The sequence below is a fragment of the Ranitomeya imitator genome, chromosome 4, assembly GCF_032444005.1.
Source record: "Ranitomeya imitator isolate aRanImi1 chromosome 4, aRanImi1.pri, whole genome shotgun sequence".
NCBI lineage: Eukaryota > Metazoa > Chordata > Amphibia > Anura > Dendrobatidae > Ranitomeya > Ranitomeya imitator.
In genome coordinates, this window is record NC_091285.1 from 460,749,400 (window position 1) to 460,765,133 (window position 15,734).

Consider the following 15,734-nt stretch of genomic DNA (forward strand, 5'->3'; position numbering starts at 1 on the left):
CGCGGGCTAAGCCTTACAGTTCCCACGCTAGTGGGTTGCTTTTGCCATTACCGGTCCCCGAGAGGCCCTGGACACATATTTCTATGGATTTTATTTCCGATCTTCCTGTTTCCCAAAGGATGTCGGTTATCTGGGTTGTCTGTGATCGATTTTCTAAGATGGTTCATTTGGTGCCTTTGCCTAAATTGCCTTCTTCTGATTTGGTTCCGTTGTTTTTTCAGCATGTGGTACGTTTGCATGGTATTCCGGAGAATATTGTGTCCGACATAGGTTCCCAGTTTATTTCTAGGTTTTGGCGGGCCTTTTGTGCCAAGCTGGGCATTGATTTGTCTTTTTCTTCTGCATTTCATCCTCAGACAAATGGCCACACTGAGCGAACTAATCAGACCTTGGAGACCTATTTGAGATGCTTTGTGTCTGCTGATCAGGATGATTGGGTGGCTTTTTTGCCATTGGCCGAGTTTGCCCTTAATAATCGGGCAAGTTCGGCTACTTTGGTTTCGCTTTTTTTTCGTAATTTTGGTTTTCATCCTCGTTTTTCTTCTGGGCAGGTTGAGCCTTCTGACCTACCTGGTGTGGATTCTGTGGTCGACAGGTTGCAGCAGATTTGGGCTCATTTGGTGGACAATTTGGTGCTGTCTCAGGAGGAGGCTCAACATTTTGCTAACCGTCGTCGGTGTGTTGGTTCCCGGCTTCGGGTTGGGGATCTGGTTTGGTTATCTTCCCGTCATGTTCCTATGAAGGTTTCTTCCCCTAAGTTTAAGCCTCGATTTATTGGTCCTTATAGGATTTCTGAGATTATTAATCCGGTGTCCTTTCGCCTGGCGCTTCCGGCCTCTTTTGCTATTCATAATGTCTTCCATAGATCTTTGTTGCGGAAATATGTGGAGCCCGTTGTTGCCTCTGATGTCCATGCCGCTGATTTGGTTCGTACCTTTCATCGGGCTCATCCTGATCGGCCTGGGGGCTCTGGTGAGGGTTCGGTGACCCCTCCTCAAGGGGGGGGGGTACTGTTGTGAATTCAGCTTTTGGGCTCCCTCCGGCGGTTGTAGAGGGTAATGCAGTTGTGCCTGGACTGCAGGATTGGACAGGTGTATCTACTAATTGCAAAACTGACTGGGGTATATAGCCTTGCAGGACTCTTTAGTCCCTGCCAGTTGTCCATTGTTTTTGGAGGATTCACTTCCGTGCTGGTCTCTCCTGTTTGCTGTGCTTTTCTACAAAGATAAGTCCTGGCTTTGTTTTTGCTGTCCACCTGCTGTGGACCTTATAGTTCTGTGCATATTCACGTTTTGTCTTGTCCAGCTTTGTCTGTGAAGGATTTTTTCCAGCCAAGCTGTGTCTCTGGAGATGCAGATATACCCTCCATGTCTTTATGGAAACAGGAACACATGGGCTACTTGCACAGTGAACAAGTCTGTATGATCATGTTCACACACCACCAAGAAACCTGAAGACACAAAAGAGAATAGTGAAACCAAAAACACTCAGTTTGAAAAAATGTTGCAGTAATCCGCAAGTGCTAGTAAAAGATGTAAAAAACAGGGTATTTGGTTGATACGTTTTTTGCAAAAAATGTATACTAAGCTGCTCTACCAATCTTCACGGTATACCCTTATCAGAGCAGTCCTAACTAATGTATGCAATCCCTATCTGATGTATTTAAAAACCTGATCATCTGTATATAACCTGTGTGAACAGGTTTCAGAGAGGAAAAATCCATGTGTGCATACAGGGTAGAACAGCTTTTGTGCAGATAGCCCAAGAGGAGTGGTGGAACTCCCCAGTCTTGTAGACACAAGAGAACAATTATGGAAACAGGAACACATGGGCTACTTGCACAGTGAACAAGTCTGTATGATCATGTTCACACACCACCAAGAAACCTGAAGACACAAAAGAGAATAGTGAAACCAAAAACACTCAGTTTGAAAAAATGTTGCAGTAATCCGCAAGTGCTAGTAAAAGATGTAAAAAACAGTGTATTTGGTTGATACGTTTTTTGCAAAAAATGTATACTAAGCTGCTCTACCAATCTTCACGGTATACCCTTATCAGAGCAGTCCTAACTAATGTATGCAATCCCTATCTGATGTATTTAAAAACCTGATCATCTGTATATAACCTGTGTGAACAGGTTTCAGAGAGGAAAAATCCATGTGTGCATACAGGGTAGAACAGCTTTTGTGCAGATAGCCCAAGAGGAGTGGTGGAACTCCCCAGTCTTGTAGACACAAGAGAACAATTATGGAAACAGGAACACATGGGCTACTTGCACAGTGAACAAGTCTGTATGATCATGTTCACACACCACCAAGAAACCTGAAGACACAAAAGAGAATAGTGAAACCAAAAACACTCAGTTTGAAAAAATGTTGCAGTAATCCGCAAGTGCTAGTAAAAGATGTAAAAAACAGGGTATTTGGTTGATACGTTTTTTGCAAAAAATGTATACTAAGCTGCTCTACCAATCTTCACGGTATACCCTTATCAGAGCAGTCCTAACTAATGTATGCAATCCCTATCTGATGTATTTAAAAACCTGATCATCTGTATATAACCTGTGTGAACAGGGTTCAGAGAGGAAAAATCCATGTGTGCATACACTCCTCTTGGGCTATCTGCACAAAAGCTGTTCTACCCTGTATGCACACATGGATTTTTCCTCTCTGAACCCTGTTCACACAGGTTATATACAGATGATCAGGTTTTTAAATACATCAGATAGGGATTGCATACATTAGTTAGGACTGCTCTGATAAGGGTATACCGTGAAGATTGGTAGAGCAGCTTAGTATACATTTTTTGCAAAAAACGTATCAACCAAATACCCTGTTTTTTACATCTTTTACTAGCACTTGCGGATTACTGCAACATTTTTTCAAACTGAGTGTTTTTGGTTTCACTATTCTCTTTTGTGTCTTCAGGTTTCTTGGTGGTGTGTGAACATGATCATACAGACTTGTTCACTGTGCAAGTAGCCCATGTGTTCCTGTTTCCATAATTGTTCTCTTGTGTCTACAAGACTGGGGAGTTCCACCACTCCTCTTGGGCTATCTGCACAAAAGCTGTTCTACCCTGTATGCACACATGGATTTTTCCTCTCTGAACCCTGTTCACACAGGTTATATACAGATGATCAGGTTTTTAAATACATCAGATAGGGATTGCATACATTAGTTAGGACTGCTCTGATAAGGGTATACCGTGAAGATTGGTAGAGCAGCTTAGTATACATTTTTTGCAAAAAACGTATCAACCAAATACCCTGTTTTTTACATCTTTTACTAGCACTTGCGGATTACTGCAACATTTTTTCAAACTGAGTGTTTTTGGTTTCACTATTCTCTTTTGTGTCTTCAGGTTTCTTGGTGGTGTGTGAACATGATCATACAGACTTGTTCACTGTGCAAGTAGCCCATGTGTTCCTGTTTCCATAATTGTTCTCTTGTGTCTACAAGACTGGGGAGTTCCACCACTCCTCTTGGGCTATCTGCACAAAAGCTGTTCTACCCTGTATGCACACATGGATTTTTCCTCTCTGAACCCTGTTCACACAGGTTATATACAGATGATCAGGTTTTTAAATACATCAGATAGGGATTGCATACATTAGTTAGGACTGCTCTGATAAGGGTATACCGTGAAGATTGGTAGAGCAGCTTAGTATACATTTTTTGCAAAAAACGTATCAACCAAATACCCTGTTTTTTACATCTTTTACTAGCACTTGCGGATTACTGCAACATTTTTTCAAACTGAGTGTTTTTGGTTTCACTATTCTCTTTTGTGCCTCCATGTCTTTAGTCAGATGTGGTGATTTGTATTTTCTGTGGTGGATATTTTCTAGTGTTTTAATACTGACCGCATAGTACTCTGTTCTATTCTTTCTTTTTAGCTAGTATGGCCTCCTATGCTAAATTCTGATTTCATGTCTGCGTATGTTATTTCCCTCTCCTCTCACAGTCAATATTTGTGGTGGCTATCTATCCTTTGGAGATTTTCTCTGAGGCAAGATAGGTTTCCTGTTTCTGTCTTTAGGGGAAGTTAGATCTTAGGCTGTGTCGAGGGGTCTAGGGAGTGTTAGGTACCCCCCACGGCTACTTCTAGTTGCGCTGCTAGGTTTAGGGTTTGCGGTCAGTACAGGGACCACTTTCTCCAGAGTCCATCTCATGCTGCTCCTAGGCCACCAGATCATAACAGTTGCAGCTTCATCTGATCACCGGTAACATTATGCACAGAAACTCTGTATATAGTGTATAGTGGACAGGTAATACAGTGATCACCAGTGACATACACAGGAGCTCTGTATATAGTGTCAGTGTACAGGTAATACAGTGATCACCAGTGACATTATATACAGGAGCTCTGTATACAATGTCAGTGTGCAGGTAATACAGTGATCACCGGTGACATTATACACAGGAGCTCCGTATATAATGTATAGGTAATACAGTGATCACCGGTGACATTATACACCGGAGCACTGTATACAGTATGCAGTGTATAGTGTGCGTGCACATGTAATACACTCACCAGTGACATCTCTAGGTGAAGTCCTTCATCTTCGCTTTTAATCTTCATCCAGCTCAGACCGCCATCACGTCTTCCAGCCAGGGCTCATCTCTGCAGACAATAAAGTTCTTAGAGCACCGCTTCCAGAACACATTACTTAATTTTATCCCAAATTCTAAACTACACCAGATGAAGAGATAAAGCGACAGTGTTGCTCTGCACATTAACAGGACCTCCGCCCATTTAAAACAGTGTCCTCAAAAAAAATAAAATAAATACATAACAGCAGTAATAATATCCCTTAATTACCATATAAATCAGGAATAGAACAATCCACAAAATAGATTATCTGTGTAGAAAGGTGGATATTAAAACTTATCCTTTATTAGGTAAAATTGTAAAAAGCCAATTTAGTCAAACAAAAACAAAGGGGCACCACAGTGAAGGAAGTGCCCTATAACCAACAAACAGAAAAAAGGGGGTTGTTAAAAAGGTACTACTGGCCTCTCAGATCCTCAATATTAATCTGACCTGATAGCAAAATGACTATAGTTGCCCATAGGAAATGTCCTCTGCTTGCCCAAGTAAGTCACAATAACATGTATGGGTATAACATCCTTCATCCTTTTCTTATAAGCACCACTTATTTGTACCATATAAATGAGATCATGTGTATAATATTCATCCTATAGGCAACTATAGTCATTTTGCTATCAGGTCAGATTAATTTTGAGGATCTGAGAGGCCAGTAGTACCTTTTTAACAACCCCACCCCTTTTTTTGTTTGTTGGTTATAGGGAAAGGAAGAACAGAGAGAGAGAGAAAGAACAGAGAGAGAAAGAAAGAGGGGAAAGAAAGAACAGACAAAGAAAGAAAGAACAGAGAGAGAAAGGAAGAACAGAGAGAAAGAAAGAGGGGAAAGAAAGAACAGAGAGAGAAAGAAAGAGGGGAAAGAAAGAAAGAAAGAAAGAAAGAAAGAAAGAAAGAAAGAAAGAAAGAACAGAGAAAGAAAGAAAGAGAAAAAGAAAGAAAGATCGAAAGAAAGAAATGGGTAAGAAAGAACCAACAGAGAGAGACAGAAAGAAAAGAGAGAGAAAACAGAAAGACTGGAGAGAGAGAAAAAAAGAACAGAGAAAGAGAGAAAGAAAGAAAGAAAAATTTGAGAGGGAAAGAAAGAACAGAGAGAGAGTGAAAGAAACAGAGAGAGAAAAAAAGAAAGGTTATATAGGGCAGCACGGTGGCTCAGTGGTTAGCACTGTAGCCTTGCAGTGCTGGAGTCCTGGGTTCAAATCCCACCAAGGACAACATCTGCAAGGAGTTTGTATGTTTGTATCCCTGTGTTTGAGTGGGTTTCCTCCGGGTACTCCGGTTTCCTCCCACATTCCAAACAAATACTGATAGGGAATTTAGATTGTGAGCCACATTGGGGACAGTAATGATAATGTGTGTAAAGCGCTGTGGAATATGTTAGAATCTGCTGCCCCCTCTCTTCATTGAAGGCAGTGCCGCCTGAGGCAAAGTACTCAACTTGCCACATGGTAGTGGCGCCCCTGACTGCAGGGTATTTACTTATTAACCGAGCCACTTTATTCATAGTCAGTGCAGTGGTCAGGTACTTCACATGGAATGCACAAGTTTTAGTTTTGATGCAGAGTAAAATCCTCCAGGCAGGCAAAGTTTGTAGCAGCATCCTAGGTGCCCTGGTGAAGGTAGATTCTTTGGAGTGCAAAAGACTGGGTGACCAGAGGGTGGCCTATATCTGGAGAGGTTTCTCCTTTGGGGTGCCTTAGTCCATTAGTACTTCTATATCCTGGTGGTGGGCTGATGTCTCTGCCCCTCGATTTTTGTTTTGTATTTCTGTCTCCTGAAAGCATCAAACTTCAGCATTAGTTCGTGAGTAGCTAGGTTGTGTTGTGTAATGTTGGTTTTATTTATATATTGTATATATTGTATATTGTGTATAATAGAGGGTCTTAGTTAGGTTGGGTGGGGGGATGGGGGTTTAACAGTGGTGATAAGAGACTGACCTGGCCTGGCCTGGCCCCATCTGAGGAAAAACTTTGGGGCTGGATCCTAGCTCGGATATTTCCTGAACTTTGTGGCCAGAGCTGGATCAGGGCTGGCGGGATAGTTAGCATATGTGTGTGTTTATATAAAAAATAGTAAAAAGAATTGATAAAAAAATTGAAAAAAAATATTAAAAAAATAAAAATAATATTGTGGTGATGTAAGGGGGTGACTGTAAGGTAAGGCAGTGGGACCAGTACGTTTTTGTTCTGTTTGCAGTGTTGTATAATATTTCCGTTTAGTGTAATGTGTTTATAGTGTTTATATTGTATATAATATTGTATATAGGACTGTGTGAATGTAGTTTGAGGTTGTATATAGTAGTATGAATGAAGCTGGGCTGGGGGTTTTCATATGATTTTATACTATTTATTATTTTTTATTTTAGGGGTATTCATGTAGTTGTGGCTATTTTGTTTCTTCCCTTTTAGTTTTGTTTTCTTTATTGTGTTTCTTTATTTTATTTTAATTTTTCTTTTTTATCCCGTTTAGTAGGTCAAGAACATTCCTCCATTTTGTTTTCATTTCTGGTTTATTTCTGTGTGATTTTTGTCTGATTTTGTCGTCTTGCTGTCTGATTGAAGCTTTGTTCTTGTTTTTTGTCTGATCCTGTAACGTATCATAGTTGTGTCATGTGATGTATTTATATATAATAAAAAAAGTTTCTTTTTTTTCTGTTCAGTGGCCAGTTTGAACATGCACATACAGGCTGCATGCACATATGTTTGTATCCCAGTTCATTTCTTTAGGGTTTTTTTTCTGTCAGTATGCATAAAGTGCAAATAAAGGTGTTGCCTGCCTTTTCCTTGAGTTAGACATTCTATTTACGTTGTTCCCCAAGGCTGTGTGTCTACTAGCCTGGCTCAGTCCTTCTCACCCCTAATCCGCATGCACTTTACAAATAGTAAAGTTTTAATATCACAAATAGTAAAGTTTTAATATCAGAGTTAGGACTGTCACAACTAGGGTCACCGTGAAGTGGTGGTATTGCTTTTGCATTTTTTTTTATCAAAATTATGATAACTAATTACCCTATATTATTTTCATGCACTATTGTTGTTTATTTATTTACTGTAGGGTATTTACTTATTATGTTTCTGTCTTTGTTTTTTTCTGTTCAGTGGCCAGTGTGAACGTGTGCATACATGCTGCATGCACACCAGTTTGTATCCCAGTTCATTTTTTATTTAATTTTTATATATATATGCACAGAGCTGCATGTGTAGGCTGTATTATGTATTAAAATGTTCTGGTAAATATAGCCTCGGAATTATGTTAATATGCATTGCAAAATTCTGCACCCAAATCCCATGAAAGAAAAACAAACATGTAATGCAGTATATACCTTTCATTAAATATATTTGTAGTTCCATTGCCATAAATCTGCCTAATTATTTAAAGGGTTCAGCATATTTATAAATTTGGATAAAGCATGAATACCTGATTACAGAACCTATATGTGGGGTTCACTTAGCCCAGTGTTTTATAAACTCCAGTCCTCAGGGCCACCAACACATCATGTTTTCAGGATTTGCTTAGTATTTTGCACAAGTGATGGAATTTTTATCAAGGCAGCAGAAATTGCTATGGGTTCTTTCACCTTAGCAATGGAAATCCTGAATACATGATCTAATTTTTATTATAATATTACCAATTGTGAGTTATATTTTTGGTCACTCACTAACATATTTACTGTAAAGGCACAAGAGTAAAGGTTGCCTTGCGGGAGATGTCTTGTGGAGAATACTCTTAAGAGGGAATATGGATATTATAGCCTTCTTTATTAGCCAATGAACTGTTAAACAGTGTTCCTTGTCCTGGTAAACCTCATGTAATACACATATTGCCCTTCATATTGGCATTTGATAATACATGCAGGACTGAAAATATATGGCCATCCGAATGGTTCCTCTGTAATTTGGGCCCACCAGGCCAACTTCATTTTAACACATACTGAATTTTGATGAAAGACTTACATGAGTAAAATGATTATTCATAAAATGATTACAAAACCTCTGTTACATATTGTAAAGTAACGGCATGTGTGCTATTAACATCGACCACCAGTATTAAAATCCATTGACTTTCATGCCACATTGCTAACAAGACACTTTTTCAAATAAATATGGTCAGAAAATAGGCTATAATAACTGAGTATGTGTAAAAAAAAGTAGACTCTGTAAAAAAGGTATGTTTAATTAAAAGCCACACTTTGCCAGTCTGTGACCGTGCCACCCTCCTGTGATTTTGGACATAGTGCATTATGAAGTGGTTTATGAGGCTGACTCTTCAGACAGTATTGTGCTCAGGAATAGTGCAAATGGCCTGGGAAAGGAAACAATGAAATAAACCGGCTGCTCTCAGATTCTTTGCTTGCATTTTCCTCACATTTTCTGCTCAATTAGCTTCAGCTGTACCGCTGGGTATATTGTTATCATGTACACATTTCCCCAAACCAACAGATGGAACTAGCTGGAAAGTGTTAGCGCAGATAAATCAAACATGATGGATTCTAACTGACAAAAACATCTTTTCCCTGTCATCTGTTCCTTAACCTTTGCGTCATAATGCCTTGACTCACCAGAGGAGTTAGAGGATTTCAGCGATAATTTAGACACAATCTCCTTAGATACGGAAAGATAATCCAGTTGTTGCACAGTGATAACCTATTCAGTCATGTCTGACAAAAGAAATACAGTAAATTCTAGAAAAAAAATAAAATAGCACTGTATAATGTATATTGATTATTACTGCAGCGTAAACCAGAACAATATTATTGACCACCAAATAATGGTCATATGGCAAAGACACCATGGAATTCTGTCTTTATTACGGGGCCACTTGGGCATTGTGTGCTGTCATATTGGCTCTGTCAGGTGTTATACATACTCAGGTATTCTATCATTCTATCCTAGAAGCATTTTCTCTAAAGAGGAATGCCACCCCACACATTCTTAATCTGATGGAGCATCCCAAAATTTCCACATACAGAATCAAAAAAGTAAAACCTCCATCAAAAAGCCACATGAATTAAGACATTCAGAGTCCATTTTCTTGTATGGTTCCAAATTATGACTCTCTCCAAATTAAAAGTTGTGCAGAGTAGTAATACTGCCACATGCATGAGCCCATGGGCGGACATACCGCCTGTTCAACCTGTGCAAACGCACAGGGGCCCAGAGTGGGAGGAGGCCCCCGACGGGCATACAAAGCAATGAATGTGAATGACAGCTGGCGGTAGTATTACTGCTAACGGGAGAAGCAGGGGGGCCAGCTATGCTGCATGCATGTGATATGACAGTTAAACGGGCCCCCCTCCTCACCTGCTAGCATATATTATGCTGCTGTCTAGCCGGCTGTCATTGCTGTGGTCTGCGGTGAGGTGACGGGTAGCAGACGCTGGACCAGGGAGGGAGGGGGATGGCCTCTCAGTCACAGTGAGTCACTGAAGGTTGCTCTGCTCGTGACTCACTGTTGCTGTGCACGGGCAGAAATTTTTGCACTCTTCCCAGAGCCTCAGTGATCCGCGGGACTGGGTCTTTACATTACACATGAAAGTGGGGGGGAGTGAGGGGAGGAATTAATTAATCACTGGTCTATGTAGGGGAAGGGCCGGCCCCCCTAGAATAAATGTATTAAAATGATCGATCCACTATATAGGGGGTGGATGGGGATAGAGATCTACAGAGCGCCTGGTACATGTTTAAGGTTATATGGAGTGCACAGTGACATTTGTGCATGGTTACCTCTCAGCCAATCACATACTTCCTTACAAGCACATCTATGATTGGCTGACAGGATGATCTGCAAGTGTCTTCTGTGCAGATATGACATCAATTGCATGACTGCTTTGTGTTATATTCAGTTGTTAAGTATGGAACTTAAATTTATTATTTAAAGTTGATAGTTGTGTTCTAAACTGATATGTTTACATAACTTTGTTGCGCTATGGAGGGGGGGGGGACTCGGGAAGATTTCTTGCACAGGGGCCCTCTGCAGTCTGTGTCCGCCCCTGCATGAGCCATAAGGCTAGATTCATTCTAGCTTGTGATGATCAAGTAATATACCTCGAGTGGTCAGTACTCAAATCGGGCTCGAGTACTGAGCATAATGTAAGTCAATGAAGTAGTCAATCATTCAACCAGGAGATCTGTACTCGACAGCTGGGTAAGTGGATGAGAGAGAGAGGATGAGAGAGAGAAAGAGAGATGTATCTCTCTCTCTATATATATATACTAGCTATTGAACCCGTTCTACGCCCGGGTGGCGAGCATTTATATTGGTATATGGTATCCATCCTGGTATGTGCTGCACCCATCCTGCGCCTCCATTCTGACATGTGCTGCACCCATCCTGCGCCACCATTCTGTCATTTGCTGCTCCCATCCTGCACCTCCATCCTGTCATGTGCTGCTCCCATCCTGTGCCCCCGTTCTGTCATTTGCTGCTGCCATCCTGCACCCCCATTCTGTCATGTGCTGCTCCCATCCTGCGCCCCCGTTCTGTCATGTGCTGCTCCCATCCTGCGCCACCATTCTGTAATTTGCTGCTCCCATCCATATGCCCCATACGCTGCTCCATAAAGGTTGATGGCCTCATGAGATGCTCCATAGTATATGCCTCATATGCTGCTCCATTATGGTTGATGGCCCCCATAAGATGCTCCATAGTATATGCCTATATGCCTCATATGCTGCTGCATTATGCTTGATGTCCCCCATAAGATGCTCCATAGTATATGCCTCATATGCTGCTGCATTATGGTTGATGGCCCCCATAAGATGCTCCATAGTATATGCCTCATATGCTGCTGCATTATGGTTGATGGCCCCCATAAGATGCTCCATAGTATATGCCCCGTGTTATGAACAGGTAATTCAGAACCACAATGGACCTTGAAGTTCAGAGCACACAAAGTGACCTGACAATTACCAAAAACATAGGACGAGCTCTGAGACGTGGGAACTCTGCTGACCGCAATCCCTAATCCTATCCAACCACACTAGAGGTAGCCGTGGAGCGCTCCTGACCAGTCCTATGCGCCTCGAGCACAGCCTGAGAAACTAGCTAGCTCTAAGAAAGAAAGCCTAGCTTGCCTCAGAGAAATACCCCAAAGGAAAAGGCAGCCCCCCACATATACTGACTGTGAGTTGAGATGAAAATACAAACGCAGAGATGAAATAGATTTAGCAAAGTGAGGCCCAACTTACTGAACAGACCGAAGATAGGAAAGATTGCTTTGCGGTCAACACAAAACCCTACAAACAACCACGCAGAGGGGGCAAAAAGACCCTCCGCACCGACTAACGGTACGGAGGTGCTCCCTCTGCGTCCCAGAGCTTCCAGCAAGCAAGAAAAACCAATATAGCAAGCTGGACAGAAAAAATAGCAAACAAAAATAACACAAGCAAAACTTAGCTTATGCAGGATAGGCAGGCCACAGGAACGATCCAGGAGAAAGCAAGACCAACACTAGAACATTGACTGGAGGCCAGGATCTGTTATGTTTGCTAATGACAGGTGTTATGAAGGCAATCCAGAAACACAGTGTGCTTAGCGATCAGAGCGCACACAGTGATCTGACAAATACCCAAAAATACAAGAACGAGCTCTGAGACGTGGAAACTCTGTAGACTGCACACCTGATCCTATCCTAAACACAACTAAAAGCGGCTGTGGATTGCGCCTAACAACTACCTAGGCAACTCGGCACAGCCTAAGAAACTAGCTAGCCTGAAGATAGAAAAATAGGCCTGACTTGCCCCAGAGAAATTCCCCAAAGGAAAAGGCAGCCCCCCACATGTAATGACTGTGAGTAAGATGAAAAGACAAAACGTAGGGATGAAATAGATTCAGCAAAGTGGGGCCCGATATTCTAGGACAGAGCGAGGACAGTAAAGCGAACTTTGCAGTCTACAAAAAACCCTAAAGCAAAACCACGCAAAGGGGCAAAAAAAAACCACCGTGCCGAACTAACGGCACGGCGGTACACCCTTTGCGTCTCAGAGCTTCCAGCAAACAAAAGACAAGCTGGACAGAAAAAAAGCAACAAAAAAGCAAAAGCACTTAGCTATACAGAGCAGCAGGACACAGGAACAATCAGGAGAAGCTCAGATCCAACACTGAAACATTGACAAGGAGCAAGGATAGCAGCATCAGGCGGAGTTAAGTAATGAAGCAGTTAACGAGCTCACCAGAACACCTGAGGGAGGAAGCTCAGAAGCTGCAGTACCACTTGTGACCACAGGAGTGAATTCAGCCACAGAATTCACAACAGTACCCCCCCCTTGAGGAGGGGTCACCGAACCCTCACCAGAGCCCCCAGGCCGACCAGGATGAGCCGCATGAAAGGCACGAACAAGATCGGAAGCATGAACATCAGAGGCAAAAACCCAGGAATTATCTTCCTGAGCATAACCCTTCCATTTAACCAGATACTGGAGTTTCCGTCTAGAAACACGAGAATCCAAAATCTTCTCCACAATATACTCCAATTCCCCCTCCACCAAAACCGGGGCAGGAGGCTCAACAGATGGAACCATAGGTGCCACGTATCTCCGCAACAACGACCTATGGAATACATTATGTATGGAAAAGGAGTCTGGGAGGGTCAAACGAAAAGACACAGGATTGAGAACCTCAGAAATCCTATACGGACCAATAAAACGAGGTTTAAATTTAGGAGAGGAAACCTTCATAGGAATATGACGAGAAGATAACCAAACCAGATCCCCAACACGAAGTCGGGGACCCACACGGCGTCTGCGATTAGCGAAAAGTTGAGCTTTCTCCTGGGACAAGATCAAATTGTCCACTACCTGAGTCCAGATCTGCTGCAATCTATCCACCACAGAATCCACACCAGGACAGTCCGAAGACTCAACCTGTCCTGAAGAGAAACGAGGATGGAACCCAGAATTGCAAAAAAATGGAGAAACCAAGGTAGCCGAGCTGGCCCGATTATTAAGGGCGAACTCAGCCAACGGCAAAAAGGACACCCAATCATCCTGGTCTGCAGAAACAAAACATCTCAGATATGTTTCCAAGGTCTGATTGGTTCGTTCGGTCTGGCCATTAGTCTGAGGATGGAAAGCCGAGGAAAAGGATAGGTCAATGCCCATCCTACCACAAAAGGCTCGCCAGAACCTTGAAACAAACTGGGAACCTCTGTCAGAAACAATATTCTCAGGAATGCCATGCAACCAAACCACATGCTGAAAGAACAAAGGTACCAAATCAGAGGAGGAAGGCAATTTAGCCAAGGGCACCAGATGGACCATTTTAGAAAAGCGATCACAGACCACCCAAATGACTGACATCTTTTGAGAAACGGGAAGGTCAGAAATGAAATCCATCGAAATATGTGTCCAAGGCCTCTTTGGGACCGGCAAGGGCAAAAGCAACCCACTGGCACGAGAACAGCAGGGCTTAGCCCTAGCACAAATCCCACAGGACTGCACAAAAGTACGTACATCCCGTGACAGAGATGGCCACCAGAAGGATCTAGCCACTAACTCTCTGGTACCAAAGATTCCAGGATGACCAGCCAACACCGAACAATGAAGTTCAGAGATAAGTTTATTAGTCCACCTATCAGGGACGAACAGTTTCTCTGCTGGACAACGATCAGGTTTATTCGCCTGAAATTTTTGCAGCACCCGCCGCAAATCAGGGGAGATGGCAGACACAATGACTCCTTCCTTGAGGATACCCGCTGGCTCAGATAAACCCGGAGAGTCGGGCACAAAACTCCTAGACAGAGCATCCGCCTTCACATTATTAGAGCCCGGAAGATACGAAATCACAAAGTCGAAGCGGGCAAAAAATAACGACCAACGGGCCTGTCTAGGATTCAAGCGCTTGGCAGACTCGAGATAAGTCAAGTTCTTATGATCAGTCAATACCACCACGCGATGCTTAGCTCCTTCAAGCCAATGACGCCACTCCTCGAATGCCCACTTCATGGCCAGCAACTCTCGATTGCCCACATCATAATTACGCTCAGCGGGCGAAACCTTCCTGGAAAAGAAAGCACATGGTTTCATCACTGAGCAATCAGAACCTCTCTGTGACAAAACCGCCCCTGCTCCAATCTCAGAAGCATCAACTTTGACCTGGAACGGAAGAGAAACATCTGGCTGACACAACACAGGGGCAGAACAAAAACGACGCTTCAACTCCTGAAAAGCTTCCACAGCAGCAGAAGACCAATTAACCAAATCAGCACCCTTCTTGGTCAAATCGGTCAATGGTTTGGCAATGCTAGAAAAATTACAGATAAAGCGATGATAAAAATTAGCAAAGCCCAGGAACTTTTGCAGACTTTTCAGAGATGTCGGCTGAATCCAATCCTGGATGGCTTGGACCTTAACTGGATCCATCTCGATAGTAGAAGGGGTAAAGATGAACCCCAAAAATGAAACTTTCTGCACACCGAAGAGACACTTTGATCCCTTCACAAACAAAGAGTTAGCACGCAGGACCTGAAAAACCATTCTGACCTGCTTCACATGAGACTCCCAATCATCTGAGAAGATCAAAATGTCATCCAAGTAAACAATCAGGAATTTATCCAGATACTCACGGAAGATGTCATGCATAAAAGACTGAAACACAGATGGAGCATTGGCAAGTCCGAACGGCATCACTAGATACTCAAAATGACCCTCGGGCGTATTGAATGCAGTTTTCCATTCATCTCCTTGCCTGATTCTCACCAGATTATACGCACCACGAAGATCTATCTTAGTGAACCAACTAGCCCCCTTAATCCGAGCAAACAAGTCAGATAACAATGGCAAGGGATACTGAAATTTAACAGTGATCTTATTAAGAAGGCGGTAATCAATACACGGTCTCAGCGAACCATCCTTCTTGGCTACAAAGAAGAACCCTGCTCCCAGTGGTGATGACGATGGGCGAATATGTCCCTTCTCCAGGGATTCCTTCACATAACTGCGCATAGCGGCGTGTTCGGGCATGGATAAATTAAATAATCGACCTTTAGGGAATTTACTACCAGGAATCAAATTGATAGCACAATCACAATCCCTATGCGGAGGTAGAGCATCGGACTTGGGCTCTTCAAATACATCCTGATAATCAGACAAGAACTCTGGGACCTCAGAAGGGGTGGATGACGAAATCGACAA